Here is a 15,977-nt window from a genome sequence, read left to right as displayed (position 1 = left end):
GTACATGTATGTTCTTTAGGAGTTAGCCGCGGTACAGATTTACATGCATGCGGTGCTGTGAGGAGCGGTAATGAGCCGGAGCCAGGTTGACCTGTCCTGTAGTGCAGAAAACAAGCTGCCTACTTTCTGTTCATGTAATGAGACCGCTGACCCACACAAAATATTGGCTTAGCTTATAAAGTTTTGAAAGAAACTGGAAATAAAATGGATTGCACATATTGAGTGCCGGTGCGCGTGTGTGCGTGTGTGTGTGTGTGTGTGTGTGTGTGTGTGTGTGTGTGTGTGTGTGTGTGTGTGTGTGTGTGTGTGTGTGTGCGCACGCACGCGTGTGTGTGTGTGTGTGGAGTGTGTTTTTGTATGTCTGCTGGGTCCATAAACATGGAAACAGACATGACCTGCATGTCTCAGCAGTTTCCTGTCTAAGCAAAGCAGGGAGTGTGTGCGTGCGTGTGTGCGTGAATGCACGTGCGCGCGTGCACACTGTGTGCACATGGTCCCCATCATTCTCCTGTCACTCCACAGGCCCGCAGCAGACCAGCCCTTTCCTCTCCATTAGTGTCTATGTGCATGCCTACGATTCTTTGTGTGTGTGTGTGTGTGTGTGTGTGTGTGTGTGTGTGTGTGTGTGTGTGTGTGTGTGTGTGTGTGTGTGTGTGTGTGTGTGTGTGTGTGTGTGTGTGTGTGTGCGTGCGTGCGTGCGTGCGCGCGCGCGCGCGCGCGCGCGTGCGTGCGTGCGTGCGTGCGTGCGTGCGTGCGTGCGTTTCCATCTGCCTCCCGTCACCATTAGAACCTGTCAGGGTCAAGGGTCAGCTCTCCAAAGGTTAAAGGTCACCCTCCCAAAGGTGAAAGGTCACCAAGGTGAGGCCTGGTGCTAGGTGACATTGAACAAGCCCATAGCTGTAGTCCTGACGACAAACACCTTGGGGAGCGTTCCCACATGGGCCCAAAACTGTGTCAAATATTCACTGAACCTAAACCCCCCCACATGAATATGGATTCCACCCAAGACCCCCTTCTGATAAGATGTTCTGACAGAGACCCTCACACAGGATTTGTGTTGTTCCATATTCCATGTCTTTTCAAATAAGCTCACTTGTAGGCTATTTTCAAATAGCTGATGTGTTGGGTTAACCCATTAAGACCTGGAATTATTTTATACTTTTTTTGTACTGAAAATGTGTGCACATCTTTGAATATATGTACTGAACACCACTGATGATAGAAACATGAGTTTTTCAAAAACCTTAGAAGCATTTAGAAGACATTTAGGATAGCATCGGGTCAAAATACTTGCACACATTTTCACAATTTTCCAAAAATAGCAGTCTGCAAGCGTACAGCGCGGCACTCGGTGCCGCACCGTGAGCTTGTATAGGCCTATCTGCTATTTTTCAATAGCTAAAGCGTAACATAATGGTTAAAGTGATAATGCGTTCAAAATCAATCTGGTAGTAAACTAACCCGTTCACAGAAATGGCATGACATTGGAGTGGTTTACCATGCCAGGGTTAAAGTGGTTAAACTGATTTCGAGGCTACGGTATATTAACTAATAATTAACACATTTTGCTGAACCCCCTCAAGGACCCCAGGGAGTCCCCGGACACCATTCTGAGTGAGTTCTTCTCTAACCAATGCCACTTTACTTGTCTTGTCCTTGTCCTTGTCCTTGTCCTTGTCCTTGTCCATGTCCTTTTTGGGCCGTTTACACGCCACATCAAAGCACAGCAGTATCAAACAGGGCATTAGGGGCTACCGTGAAATAAGTAAAAATAATTGAGAAACTGTTCAAATAAAAGTGAAAAGTTTTCTCTAGCTATCTATTTCATTTCTAACTAAGTAATCTATAGTGTTTAATTTCATGTATATGGATTTACAAATTACATATCATATTGCAATTTGACGCAAAACTCTGTTTACAGTGATCTGAACAATGGTGTGCTCGGTGATAAAATCATGGCTTTCACATAGATCACAATGGCTGCATTCACATGGACAGGTATATATTCCACTTGTATTCAGAATGACTGCTCATTCAGAATAAAAATGCTCTCATGTAAACACCTCAATTGGAATAGAATATTCCATTCCGGTCAATTGGAATAGCAATTCCGGTCTGGAGCGGTGGTATATACCGTTTGAATCTGAATATTATTATATTCAAGTTCCATGTAAACAGTTGGGTATGAATCTCTGTTCAGAATGAGTTCATTCTGAATGAATAAATATTGTCTAGTCTTAAACCGTCTATACCAGTGGTTCACAACTGTTTCTGGATTTAGAGAAAATATACTGTATAGTGTATACTATATATTTTTAGGTAATTTTATTTAAATCTATTAAGTCTATTAACGTTATATTATCATAAAAATCTTAGTATTTTGTCAATTATTTGGGGGCCCACTTGCACTATCCTCACAGCCCACCATGCTGTGCCCACAGGTTGAGAATAACTGGTGTATACCTCTTCTCTCCACCATGTGTATAGGCTACTCCCTGCATCGGTTTACACAAACATGAGAAGGCAGGAGCCCAGACACATGGCACTTGACGAGAGGGACAATCTGTGTTTTCCGCTCTAAATTAAATGAATGTGTCAATGCTGACAGCTGTGTGTGTGTTTGTGGATTAGGGCATGTTGGAAAAACTCAAAATGTTTACTTAAGTTAAAGTATCAATACTGCAATATAGAAATAAAGTAAGTAAAAGTCCAGAATTCAAAATGTATGTATGATAGTGTTGGCATCAAAATGTACTTAAAGTACCAAACGTAAAAGTACAAAATGTGATCTACAAGCTCACAACGCATCGCGATGCAACGCGTTTTGAGCTTGTAGATCTTCAAGATAGCCAAGGTATAAAATAGGGCTAAAGTGGTTTACGTATGTTTTATAATATTAAAATGTAGTTACCGTACAAACATTATAATCTGCAATGTAAATAGTAACTAAAGTTTTCAAATGAATGTAGTGGAGTAAAAGTACAACATTTGGATCCGAGATGTATTGGAGTAGAAGTAAAAGTATAGGAAATTGGTAATACTCAAGTAAAGTACAAATACCTCAAAATTTAAATTAAAGGATTACTTCACCACTTTTCCACCTATCTTCATATAATAGGTCCTCACTAATGTTCATAATAAAATTGCCAAAAAAAATCTACTCTGTCTACCAAGTCTCTTAGGAGAGCTGTGGGAAGTTCAGAAATCCATAGTCTTGTGACATCGTCAATGGGGAATCCAAGCCATTAGAAAATGCAGGCTATCTATTCCTGAAAAGTTGCAAAGTTAAAGTTGTTCTCGCGATAATAAAAATCACAAATATCTTTTCAAAAATATTGTTTAAAAAAAAAATCTAACGATGACTATGACTATGACTATGACTATGAAGACTATGGATTTCTGAACTTCCCACAGCTCTCCTAAGAGACTTGGACCGAGTAGAATTCTATTTTGCAATTTTATTATGAACATTAGTGAGGACCTATTATATGAAGATAGGTTGAAAAGTCCTCCTTTAAGTACATTACTTAAGCAACTGTACTTCGTTACTTTACACCACTGGATTAGGGTATCTCCACCTTAAACTCTACCCTGCCCAAATTCTCCAACCCGTTCCCATACATGCACTGCCAAAAACACACTTCAACATCCTCCAAACAGGCCAGGCCGTTCACACAGAGCGTCAGTGGTTGAGACCAAAAAAGTGTTTTTCCCCTCAGGCAAAACTCAAGCCTGACCATAAATGAGTTTGTTCTTTCAAGTGCTTTTATTGTATTCCTCTTCAATGTTATTGCATTTTTATAGTTTATTTTTATTTTTATTTTGAGTCTGTGTGTGTGCGTGCGTGCGTGTGCGTGTGTTTTTATTCAGCACTATTCCTTTTTATTGAGCACCTTTTAATGCCTTGGGAAACACTGGGGAAGCACTTATGTGCCAACATGCACATTATGTTTTATTTTGGAGGGTATTTTATGATCATTGTTGCCATCATTGTCAATGTCATAATTATGAGCTATGCATTTTGAAATGCTAATCACACAGTTGAGTTGTAGTAATGGAATCAACGATAGAATTGCATTGTTTCATAAAACAATTAAAAATAAAGGAATGCATTCAGTGATAAAGATAGTTATGATGAATTTCCTGGCCAGTATCAGTGGTGGACTTGAGCTTGTAGATACTCAGTCAATACGTACTCAACGGGGTGCGACGTTGGTGTAGTGGTTAGTGCATATGCCCTTCATACGTACTCAACGGGGTGCGACGTTGGTGTAGTGGTTAGTGCATATGCCCTTCATACGTACTCAACGGGGTGCGACGTTGGTGTAGTGGTTATTGCATATGCCCTTCATTCGTACTCAACGGGGTGCGACGTTGGTGTAGTGGTTAGTGCATATGCCCTTCATACGTACTCAACGGGGTGCGACGTTGGTGTAGTGGTTAGTGCATAATATGCCCTTCATGCGGAAGGATTGGTTCAAACCCTGCCTAGACCGACGTCAGCAAGGAGAAGACGACCTCCCCTATAAAGAAATCTTGTGAAATAAAATGTCGCCAACCAATCATCAAGGACGATCGCCAACCAATCATCAAGGACGATGATACACGAAAGAAGAAGTACTCAACTACAGTAAATGTGCTTTGTTACTGTCCACCAGAACTGATGGATAGGGTGGAGGCAGCCTTAATCCTATCTTTGCATGACCAGGGGCCACATACTGTAAGGCAGGGGTCTTCAATGTTTTTCCAGGCCTTATCTGGGAGAAGATAGATGAAACAGGGTTAAAATATGTGTTCCAGATTAATATTTTCATAGATTTCAAAGATAGCGTCATACTGTAGATGTGCTTGACAGCACTATCATCAGTGTTGTGTAAATGAACGTCTGCTTATTTGTTTTTCACGTTATCGTTTCTATTAATACGTGGCCTCTGTACTTATAGGGTTCTACTCCAAACCCCTGGGTATCTTTGGCAAATGTTCAACCCAGAATATGTACAGTATACTAGGGCTCAAATGGTTAATGTAAAAAAAACAAAAGGCTACTATCACACAAAGATTTGGTGCCCCTTCCACCCATAGTAACTCTGAGGACCCCCTGTTGAAGACCCATGCTGTAGGGGCCACAGTGGAGTCAATCAGGAGAGAAAGAATCTCACCAAGAGACGAAAAAAGAGGTAATGGACTGTTATTACTGTTCAATTGCTGCTGTAAAACAGAACAGAAAAAAACAGCTAACAGACACACAGACTTATGTATTTCTATAGTGCAGTGTTGATACTTTTACTTAAGTAAAATATGTGAGTACTTTTTCCCACCACTGTGTGCACACACGCACACATGCACACACACACACACGCGCGCGCGTGCGCACGCACACACACACACACACACACACACACACACACACACACACACACACACACACACACACACACACACACACACACACACACACACACACACACACACACACACACACACACACACACACACAGACTGTTGAGTGCAGAACACCCATATGGACAAGCACACACCATGGGGGCGGGTCCTTGGCAGGCTTAATGAGGGTTAATATGAGGCTCTGGGTAGATCTTATCACCAGAAGAACAATGTAATGACCAGCAGCCCACAGCACCCCCAACTATTAGATTCCCTTCTCTTCTCTTCTCTATCGCTCGCTTGTTCTTTCTCACGCACGCACGCAAGCACGCACGCACGCACACATGCACACACAGGTCCTCTGTCTCACCAGAACTTGTCTCCCTAGCTGTCTGTCTGTCTCACTGCAGTCTCACCAGACCTGTCTGTCTCTCTACCTCCCCAGGCCTTATTGTCTGTCATTCGGCCTGCCTCATCCGACCCTGGCTGTCTCTGTGTCTCCCCAGACCCTGTCTGTCTGTCTCTCTGTCTCACATCACACTGTATCTATCTCCCAGGCCTGTCTGTCTGTCTGCCTGCCCCATCAGACCTGACCTGTCTGTCTCTATGTCTCGCAAGTGTCTGTGTGTGTGTGTGTGTGTGTGTGTGTGTGTGTGTGTGTGTGTGTGTGTGTGTGTGTGTGTGTGTGTGTGTGTGTGTGTGTGTGTGTGTGTGTGTGTGTGTGTGTGTGTGTGTGTGCGGTTTTCAATATCTGGACGGACAGTGTAATATAAATGATATGTATTGTGTACTCAGCTGCATTCCCAGATCAGAAATAAGCTCCTCGTCTCACTTTCAAAACTCTACTCTACTAAACCTCTCTCTCTCTCTCTCTCTCTCTCTCTCTCTCTCTCTCTCTCTCTCTCTCTCTCTCTCTCTCTCTCTCTCTCTCTCTCTCTCTCTCTCTCTCTCTCCTGGATTCCCTGTGTGATCGTAAGCTTATATCATGTGTTACTAATGTACTTTAGTGTTGTGTTAACATGATGTATGAGTATCATATCGTTCTGTTATTCCCTTTAAAGCGCTCCGTTTCCAACGTCTACAGACATCAGTAGGACTGCAAACCCCCAAACTCCCCGGCCATGTATATTCACTCTCAGCTGACGTCCACACACAAGACCCTAGACCCCTTTGTAGAGGTGTGTGTGTGTGTGTGTGTGTGTGTGTGTGTGTGTGTGTGTGTGTGTGTGTGTGTGTGTGTGTGTGTGTGTGTGTGTGTGTGTGTGTGTGTGTGTGTGTGTGTGTGTGTGTGTGTGTGTGTGTTTCTGTCTGCTCCCCAGTTGGGCAGGATGTGGAAGGTCAAGAGACAGGGTCAAAGTTGAAGCCTGACTAAATAATTACCAGATACTCTTCCGCCGACACACACCCGCGCGTGCACACACACACACACACACACACACACACACACACACACACACACACACACACACACACACACACACACACACACACACACACACACCACACACTACTCCACCTCTATAAGAGCTGTTATTTTTAAACTGTCTGGATAGTGTCCCCCTTTCTGACCCTTAAGCTTACACACACACACACACACACACACACACACACACACACACACACACACACACACACACACACACACACGGTTGCATTATTATACTTGTGAGGACATTGAAAATAGCTGAAAAATAGCCCGAAATTTGACGGCCTATAAATCGGCTATTTTCCAGTGTGTGATACTGTCTCACAACTAACTATAAATCAGGTATAATCCCAACGCTAACCCTTAAACCTACCCTTAAAATGTCTAATCTCAACCTAACCGTAAACCTGTCCTCCAAATTAGGGTGACCTATTCAGCCCCTCAAACCAGGACCCTTAAAGCATTGCGCACGTTCGGGGCACGCAGCTTGAAACCGGTACAATCCTGGCCAAACATGCAACCTGGCAGACCTGGCAACACTGCCAGACCAGCGTCGCAGGCCTTTCAACAATCTTTTAGAAAATAGCTAATTGAGCTCAAGTGGTGAAACTGGTCGCTTCTTTTGGGCTTGTTTTCATAGACCTGGTCGCTTTGTTTCACTCACAGAATCTGGCAAACTGGGCTTTCCTCTCCAGGTGGTGTTTTCTCTCACCAAACAAAACACAGCCTTAGCTCGCTTTGCTTAGAAGTCCATTGGTATAGGAATTGAGAGTTGAGATTGAGAATATGGTATTTAGTTAAAATGTGCGACGGGTCTCTGGCTTATCTAGGCTTGCTTCACTGTAGCAGACTAGAGCACTGGTTCTCAACCTGTGGGTCAGGCTCACAACGCCTTGCAATGCGAGGCGTTGTGAGCATGTAGATCTGCTAATTTCAAAATGTAATGCCTCAACTCTTAGTGCTCGTCAGGGTGGGGGGTCCCCAGTTAAAATATGATTATTTTGGGGGTCGTGGCCTGAAAAGGTTGAGAACCATTGGACTAGAGGACCACTACAGGGGAGGATTTACTCCCGCATCTCTAACGACAGTTAGCAAAGAATGGCAAATGACTGAACATGTTCAGTTCTTCATCGACAGGTTCCGACAGCGCTATCTGCGGCAAGCGTCTCTTGCCAACAAGCTGCCGTCGAAGAGACGCTTTCCGACCGCAAATCGTGGTCGAGTCTGTGCGGTAAAAAGCTGCCTTAACCCTTAAACCTGAATCTTTTCCTAATTGTAAGCCTATAACTGCAACCATAAAACAACATTATATCCTCATTCCTGTGAGGAAAATGATCCTCACAATGTCTATTTCGTCACGGGGTGCGAGGCGTTGTGTGCTTGTAGATCGGCTGTTTTCACTAGTTGAAATAATTTAAAAAATGATAGGTACAAAACAAACGGTTTCCACCCGACAACAACGATATGTCACAATTTGCAATACTTGTGGGGACATTTGACCCTCACAAGTATAGCAGCACACACACACACACACACACACACACACACACACACACACACACACACACACACACACACACACACACACACACACACACACACACACACACACACACACACACACAGGCACGCGCACACAATGTCTCAGGCAGAAAGTGTGTCTCACTGACAGGCTATCAGTCAGGAAACAGAGGGACAGAATGGGTGGGTGGAGGAGCTTTAGCCCGTCACTCACAAAAGGTCAGGGGTCATGCTGAAAGCCCCCCCGACACACATGAGCGCACGCATGTGCACACACACACACACACGCACACACACACACACTGTTCAGCCAAACAAGGTCAAAGGTGGAGGGCAGACAGCTGGCTAGGTTTATGAAGAGTGAGAAAGAGACAACAAGAGAGAGAGAGAGAGAGAGGAGGGGCGGGGGGGCACAGCCAGCTGCCTAATTTTACTAGTGTCTGCTCTTTTAATAGAGACAGGAGGAAAGGAGGGGCAGGTGACTGCTTGACGAGGCTGATTGTTTACAAGAACATATCGCCAGCTAAAGCCCTGCATTAGAGTCCAGACTATACAAAACACTTGACATGATACTGTATAGACACAGACTTACTGTAGACAGGTGAGCACAGACAGACACATTGCACATGTGCCAGCATGCACACATACACACACACACACGCACTCACGCACGCACACACACACACACACACACACACACACACACAAACACACACACAAATGCACACACGCACGCACGCACGCACGCACGCACGCACGCACGCACGCACGCACGCACGCACACTTCCCCTGGCCTAGACTCTAAGTGGCCATATAACCCACTGGCCAACTATCTGCCCCTGAGGCAGTGGCCAAGACAAATTAGTCCTTTATTGTCTCTGACCACTGCGGAATGTTTCAATAGAGGGAAAGAAAGAGGGGATCAAGAGAGAGAGAGAGAGGGGGGGGGGGTTCAAAAGCAGCTACAAAGACAGTCGTGGTGGTTTCTTAGAATAGAAACCGGACAGTATAATATTGCCTTTTGAGTTATGCCTGTTTTATCCTTCCACTGGTTAAGTGAGGGATTTTCCCAATCTATTCCACTGTCACACTGCAGCAACAATACAGTACATGTACAGTATGACACCATTCATTGTTTTGTAGTTTGTCGTACGACGGCAAAAATAAACGAAAATAGCTATTTTCAACATGTGACTGCCGTTTGATGGACTAAAAATTAAGTGTTAGATGGATGACTCCTGGTAGTTGCCACGTCATAACAACAACAACAACATGGATGGTCAGGGTAGAGTGGACAGTGGGGGTGGAGGGGAGGCTGGAGGACAGGGCAGCAGAGGGGACCGTGTGGTCCTCACAGCGGGACACAGCGGTCATTTCACCCATGGACACACAAACACACAGGCTCTGGACTCACTAATAAACTGGAAGGGACGTAACGGAGAAACACGGCAGACGGACTGGAAGCCATGCGCTCACACACACATGACGTGTGCATGGACGAGCAAGCACGCACACACACACACACACACACTGCCAATTTGGCAGAAAGCAGTGAGCCTCATAAGCTCGCTGCGGTCCTGGGTCAGATCAGCAATGATCTGAGACTCATGGATGTCTACCCTGGTCTGCAGGGACGTGCAGAGAATGTTAGAGAGGCAGGCTAGGGGCTGAAATTCCGAAAAGGGCCTTTTTTTTTTTTCTTAAATGTTTTTTATCCCACGGTTTTTGTAACCCATTTTTCTCACCCAGTGACTACCTAACCTGTAGTCCTGGTTTCCGCTCTCCCCCTGCCGCGCCAGGGGACATTGGGGAGCACCCGGCTGGCTAGGGGGAGGTAGTATAGAAACCAGGACTACTGCATGTTTTTGTGTGAGGGCCTATGCCCAAGGAGACATGGGGAGAACATGCAAACTCACCACAGAAAGGCCCTATCGCCAACCCCACCTAGGGTGTGGGCGCTGATGACGCGGGTGGAGGAACACGCCCCCAGCGCCCACAGCTTCCCCCGGCGGGAATCGAACCCAGGACCTTCGTGCTGTGAGGCGAGGTGCTAACCACTGCGCCACCGTGCCCCCGAAAAGAGCCTTTTGGTGAAAATATCGACAATAGCAGACCTCCAAGCTCACAGCGCGCTGCGACGCATTGTGAGCTTGGAGGTCGGATATTTTCAGTGCGTGATACCACACTGAACTGATCATAATCAAGTCAATCCTGGAGATGCTGCATTCAAGTTCAGGAGAGTTTGGACAAGGCAATTCTCTTGAATGCTGCCTTCAGGTATGACATGGAAAGGAGGCATTTGCATTTCTTTCACCATAGTGAAAACTGCATTCATGGTCTGGAGAAGGCACTTTTTACAGACAGATAAAAGGGCGGGGGCTCAAGCCCCCTTTGATGTCTATGTGTGCACGTGCCTGCTGCTCTGTGTGTCTCCCTACCCAGGTACACTGTAAAGCCCTGAGCGTGATTTGAACCCCTATACGGGTCCATTGCTGCACACTCTAAGAGTCAAATTCACACGTTTACGACTTTGCGGCATGGCCGCAGGAGTGTGATATGGGCCTACCTTGTGACTGTACACCATGGGAACCCTCCAATCTCCCAATCGTTATCATTTCACAGCCGTGCCATTTGATAACCTTCCATTGTTGGATCAAAAGCTGAGAAGTGAGTGTGAGAGAAAGAGAGAGCATGTGTGTGTGTGAGTGTGTGTGTGTGTGCGTGTGTGTGTGTGTGTGTGTGTGTGTGTGTGTGTGTGTGTGTGTGTGTGTGTGTGTGTGTGTGTGTGTGTGTGTGTGTGTGTGTGTGTGTGTGTGTGTGTGTGTGTGTGTGTGCGTGTGTGTGCGTGTGTGTGTGTGTGCGCGCGCGCGCGTGCGCGCGCGCGTGCATGCGCGCGCGCGTGCATGCGCGTGTAGCGGTCGTGCGTGCATGTGTGCAAAACGCAGAGGGGATATATCAGAGTTGAGTGTAGACATAAGAAGATGCCGTACAGTATGTAGAGTTCATATAAATATAAATCCATTGTCGAAATTCCACCCGTTGGAGGCTTGCAGTGTTATTGCTCCACCTGAAGAGAAGTCACAGGGAGAAAGAGCCCTACGGTGCTAAAATGTAATGGAGACACGCAGGGTGTGGAGACGTGTACAATGGCTACCTCTGTGCTGGCATGGGTGTTCTCATGTTCTGTAGAGCCAGACTAAAATAGAGCATTATTATCAAGCACTGCCACAATCCAATCTGATTGCAGTTAAAAAAATATATAAGTCTCTACCCCTCCACCCACTTAATCTGGGAGTGGAGAGATCGCATGCTTTACTTGCTAAATCAAGCAAAGGGGAAACAACGCATTGCACAATGGCCCCGTTGTATTATTAGCCTCCGAAAGGAAGCTTCAATTGTCGGATCAGACTGCAAAGAAAAGAAAAGGGGGAGGGAGGATAGTCTGGGAAAATATGAGCTTCCTGTGTACGGCTGCAGGGTTGAGAGACCATGTTTGTTGGTTCTCTGTCTTTCTCTTCCTCAGTCAGTTCTTATGTCTATATGTCTGTCTATCTCATGACCAAGTTTGGTTTTCAGAGAGAGATAGAGTTTCTCTCATTCAGCTGCTTGTGAGAGCAACCAGCTCTTATGAAAATAGGGAGAGGGCGTGAGAGAGACAGACAGACAGACAGACAGACAGACCAAGGCAGCCAAGAGGTTTTCTTGTATCCCCAGGGCAGTGCACACTGTCTACCTGACCTCGCCTGAACTCAGCCCAACCATTGCTACTAGGGCTGTGAGAGAGAGATGGAGAGAAATGGCATAGGGCCTATACCATTTCTCTCCCTCTCTGGGGGGTGCAGGGATGAAGTTACTGCCCACCACTGTGGCCAGTGGGCTGGTTGTTTCGATTCTTCCACCGTGCCTCTGGCCTGCTCGGGCGGCTGAACACAACTTCCCGCCCGTATTCGTGGGTGGGAAGTCAGCAGGTTTGCTGCACTACTGCCGCGACTACCAAAGGTCGACCGGGTGCGCCGGTTCAGCGGAACCGCGAAACTGGGAGTTATAATGCGTTGACTGGGCTCCTACAGTATGTAACGCATTACGCCCTGGCGGTGGAACTCCTCCTCACTGTCAGGTTAAAAGAAGCGGCTGCATGGTGACATCATGTGTATTGGAGGAGACGTGTGGTTGTCTACACCAGGGGTCTTCAACATTTTCAGGCCAAGGACCACTTAATTGACAGAGAGATGAAACAGGGACCCCCACAACCTTCTCAGAGATTCCACAGTTTTATTGTTTGACAGCACGATCATTAGTGTATTTTGGATTCATGTCAATTTGTGTTTTCTGATATTTAACCACTTGAACCGTAAATAAACTTGACCTTTCACTCTGTACTTAGTCTGCTCTTTTTACAGTCTACACCAAACCTCTTTGCTGAAAATAGCCGATCTACAAGCTCACAACGTCTCGCAGTGTGACGTGTTGTGAGCTTGTACAGTAGATCAGCTATTTTTGAATAAAGTTCTCAGAATATGGACAAAGATTTGGAGGACCCCCTGTAATAACTCTGAGGACCCCCTGTTGAAGTCCCTTGGTCTACACACCATCCACCAAGACCAGACTAACAGACGTTAGCAGTGACAGGAACTCCGCTGTACACATTGGGAAGATTCGCACACCAAACGCAAACGGGAGGTAAAAAGAAGAGGAAAAAAGAAAAATGGTGAAAGGGTTGAAAGAGAGGAGGATGACTGTAAGACAATGAAAAAGAGAGGGAGGTGAGAAAGCAAGGGTGGAATGGGGAAGGAGACATGTGAAGGACCGTGTGTGAACCTAAAGGACAGATGGAAGACAACCGGAGAGAAACAGAAAGGAGTGTGAACAGTTCAGAGAATGAGAGAGTTCAGCGAAGGCCTTGGAAGCAATCAGGAAACCCATTTTTGATGCTGTTTCTCATTTCAGATGGAATCATTTTTCAACAGCCACGATTCAGGGCTTACCATGACCGTCGCTGGTCTTTGAACAGGCACAGGCTTCGAGCCAAGCACTTGTGAATATCTACCCCCCACTGAGCTGTGAGAGACCAATGTTTTGTACCATTTTGAACAAACATCTTTTTCTTTTTCTTTTTTACAATTACCTAACCCTTGTTTCACCAAAGCCACCACCATTTCTCCACAGAGAATTACCATGGTTGTTATGAATGCAGTTTTGTACACACAAACACATACAGAATTGTGCAAACTTGTTTGATATTTTTGCCCTCAAATGTAACGGCAAAAGCGTTTTTTGTGATGTGAACATGAGTGTTTTGTGATGGACTTCATTATGAGAACAGTGTTGCAGTTACTGTATGTGAGTAAACTGAACCGTAATAATCTAGTAATGGTCATGGGGTTCAGGTTAGCAAAGTGCAGTTTTGAGTTAAATTGATTATTCTATATATTGCTAAACAGTCGATATGCAATTAACCAGTGGATGATGATTTTGAGACTAGATCAGATACAGCACAGAAAGGACAGTCTACAGCAGGAATGAGAATGGAGACCCGATGAGTGCATTGGGTTTAAGTCGTTAAGATGTCATTAATATGCAAGTGTCTCTCACAGAATACAAGTGACTGTGTGTCAGCATCTCACAAATGCACACTCATAAATATATGCATAACGTTGCGCATGCACACACACACGCACGCACGCACACACACACACACACACACGCACACACACACACACACACACACACACACACACACACACACACACACACACACACACACACACACACACACAAGCGTCTGTCCCACACATGGAGCACTTGTGACGCAGAGGAAAAGCCATTAGGGCCCACACTTCCTCCCCGAGCAGAAGAGAAAGAAAAGGTTGGCCAACATGAAACACACACAGGAAATAACGTGGGTGACTGTGGGCACGTGCACGGCTGCACGTGTGCCTGCTTGTGTGTGTGTGTGTGTGTGTGTGCGTGTGTGTGTGTGTGTGTGTGTGTGTGTGTGTGTGTGTGTGTGTGTGTGTGTGTGTGTGTGTGTGTGTGTGTGTGTGTGTGTGTGTTCGTGAGCCTAACATGTGCACGCTCGCACGCATGCATGTGCGTGCGTGCCCATCTGTCTCCATTTCTCCACTTAGGTCGGACCTATGTCTTGTAATTGGTTTTGCCTTTGATTGCTTTCATTGATAAAACCCACAGCTGCAATTACAGCTAATTAGAATACAGGGCTAATGGTTGTCGTGCTGTCTCAGCGGGTTCAGGTTCACAGGACCAGGTGATGATGTCACAGGTCAAACCATCCCCTCTTCCTCTTTGGTGACTACAGATGAAGCAGCTCATGGTCATTGGTTACGGCAGTGGTTCTTAAAGGGTTATTTTATGGGGGTCTAAATTGACCCAAACAAATCTGTAACTCTGACAGTGTACAAATGGAACCAAATGAACCTGTTGTACACTGTCAGAGTTAAGGGGAGACCTTGACATTTGAAAGTTTGAGAAACACTGGTTTACTGTCTGTCTGTCTGTCTGTCTGTCTGTCTGTCTGTCTGTCTGTCTGTCTGTCTGTGTGGGGCTAATCTAGAACAAAAAAACACTGCCGCGGCGATCAGCACTGAATGTGCACACTGCCAGTGAGGCAAAGGCATTAAGTCCTACGAATTCGGTTTGACATATCTTCGGGTCGAAACTGGGACTGTCTAAAACTGTTCAGGAAATGGGTAAAAAGTAGCCTACCTATGTTCCAATTGATGTAACATTGTAGTTATTCTTTAGTACCAACCTCTTGTTAATGTTTTTTACTGGTTCAAAATGTATTCAAACCTACAGATACTTAACCACTAACCACTTTCACTTAAAATAGCTAAAATAGCAGATCTATAAGCTTGTAGATCGCCTACATTCACTATTGTGCGACAATCTTGTACAATGAAGTTTGGCCGTCTAGCCAGTGATGTATATCGAACCAGTTACCCATATATGGTGTCCCCTGGTGCCCATATACGTATGGAGATCCATGGAGATATGCTGTGAGACCCCAAACATGCTTACTCAGTTATTCGTTATGTGACAATCCTACAACGTCTATCACATCTGACATCATACAATTCCTTTCATGCCCATACATGGAGATCCCTGTCTGAACCAGCCACACACATATGGACTGTCTTCCTCCATACTGTATGGGCATTCCCATATGCAGTCCTGTTAGATATGGGCTTAATATTGATGACATCAGGGATCTCCATATATGGGCATAACATTGATTCTGTTAGAGTGTTTCCCATGACATCACAACATACAATCCCTTTTATGCCCATACAGTACATGGAGATCCCTATCCGAACCAGCCACACAGATATGGGCCACATCGATGACATCAGGGATCTTCATATATGGGCATAAAAGGGATTCTGGGGAATACCCATATATGGACTTTTACTTATATGGTGATGGTAGTCAGCTCCTCCAAGGCCACACAGAGAGCAGAAGCGCTTGCGAGCGCAACGGTGCCAGGAGGAATGGATGTGATGTCACAGTGATGTGTCAGGGGAACCACAGTGTCAGGCGTTATAGACAGACAGACAGAGATATGGTCAAGCTGTGACCGCTCACATACTAAAATGCGACCTATGGACACAATAAAACGTTTTAAAATTGG

The sequence above is a fragment of the Nannobrachium achirus genome (assembly GCF_963921795.1).
Source record: "Nannobrachium achirus genome assembly, chromosome: 2".
NCBI lineage: Eukaryota > Metazoa > Chordata > Actinopteri > Myctophiformes > Myctophidae > Nannobrachium > Nannobrachium achirus.
The sequence above is the reverse complement of the archived record's forward strand: the minus strand, read 5'-3'. Positions refer to the sequence as shown.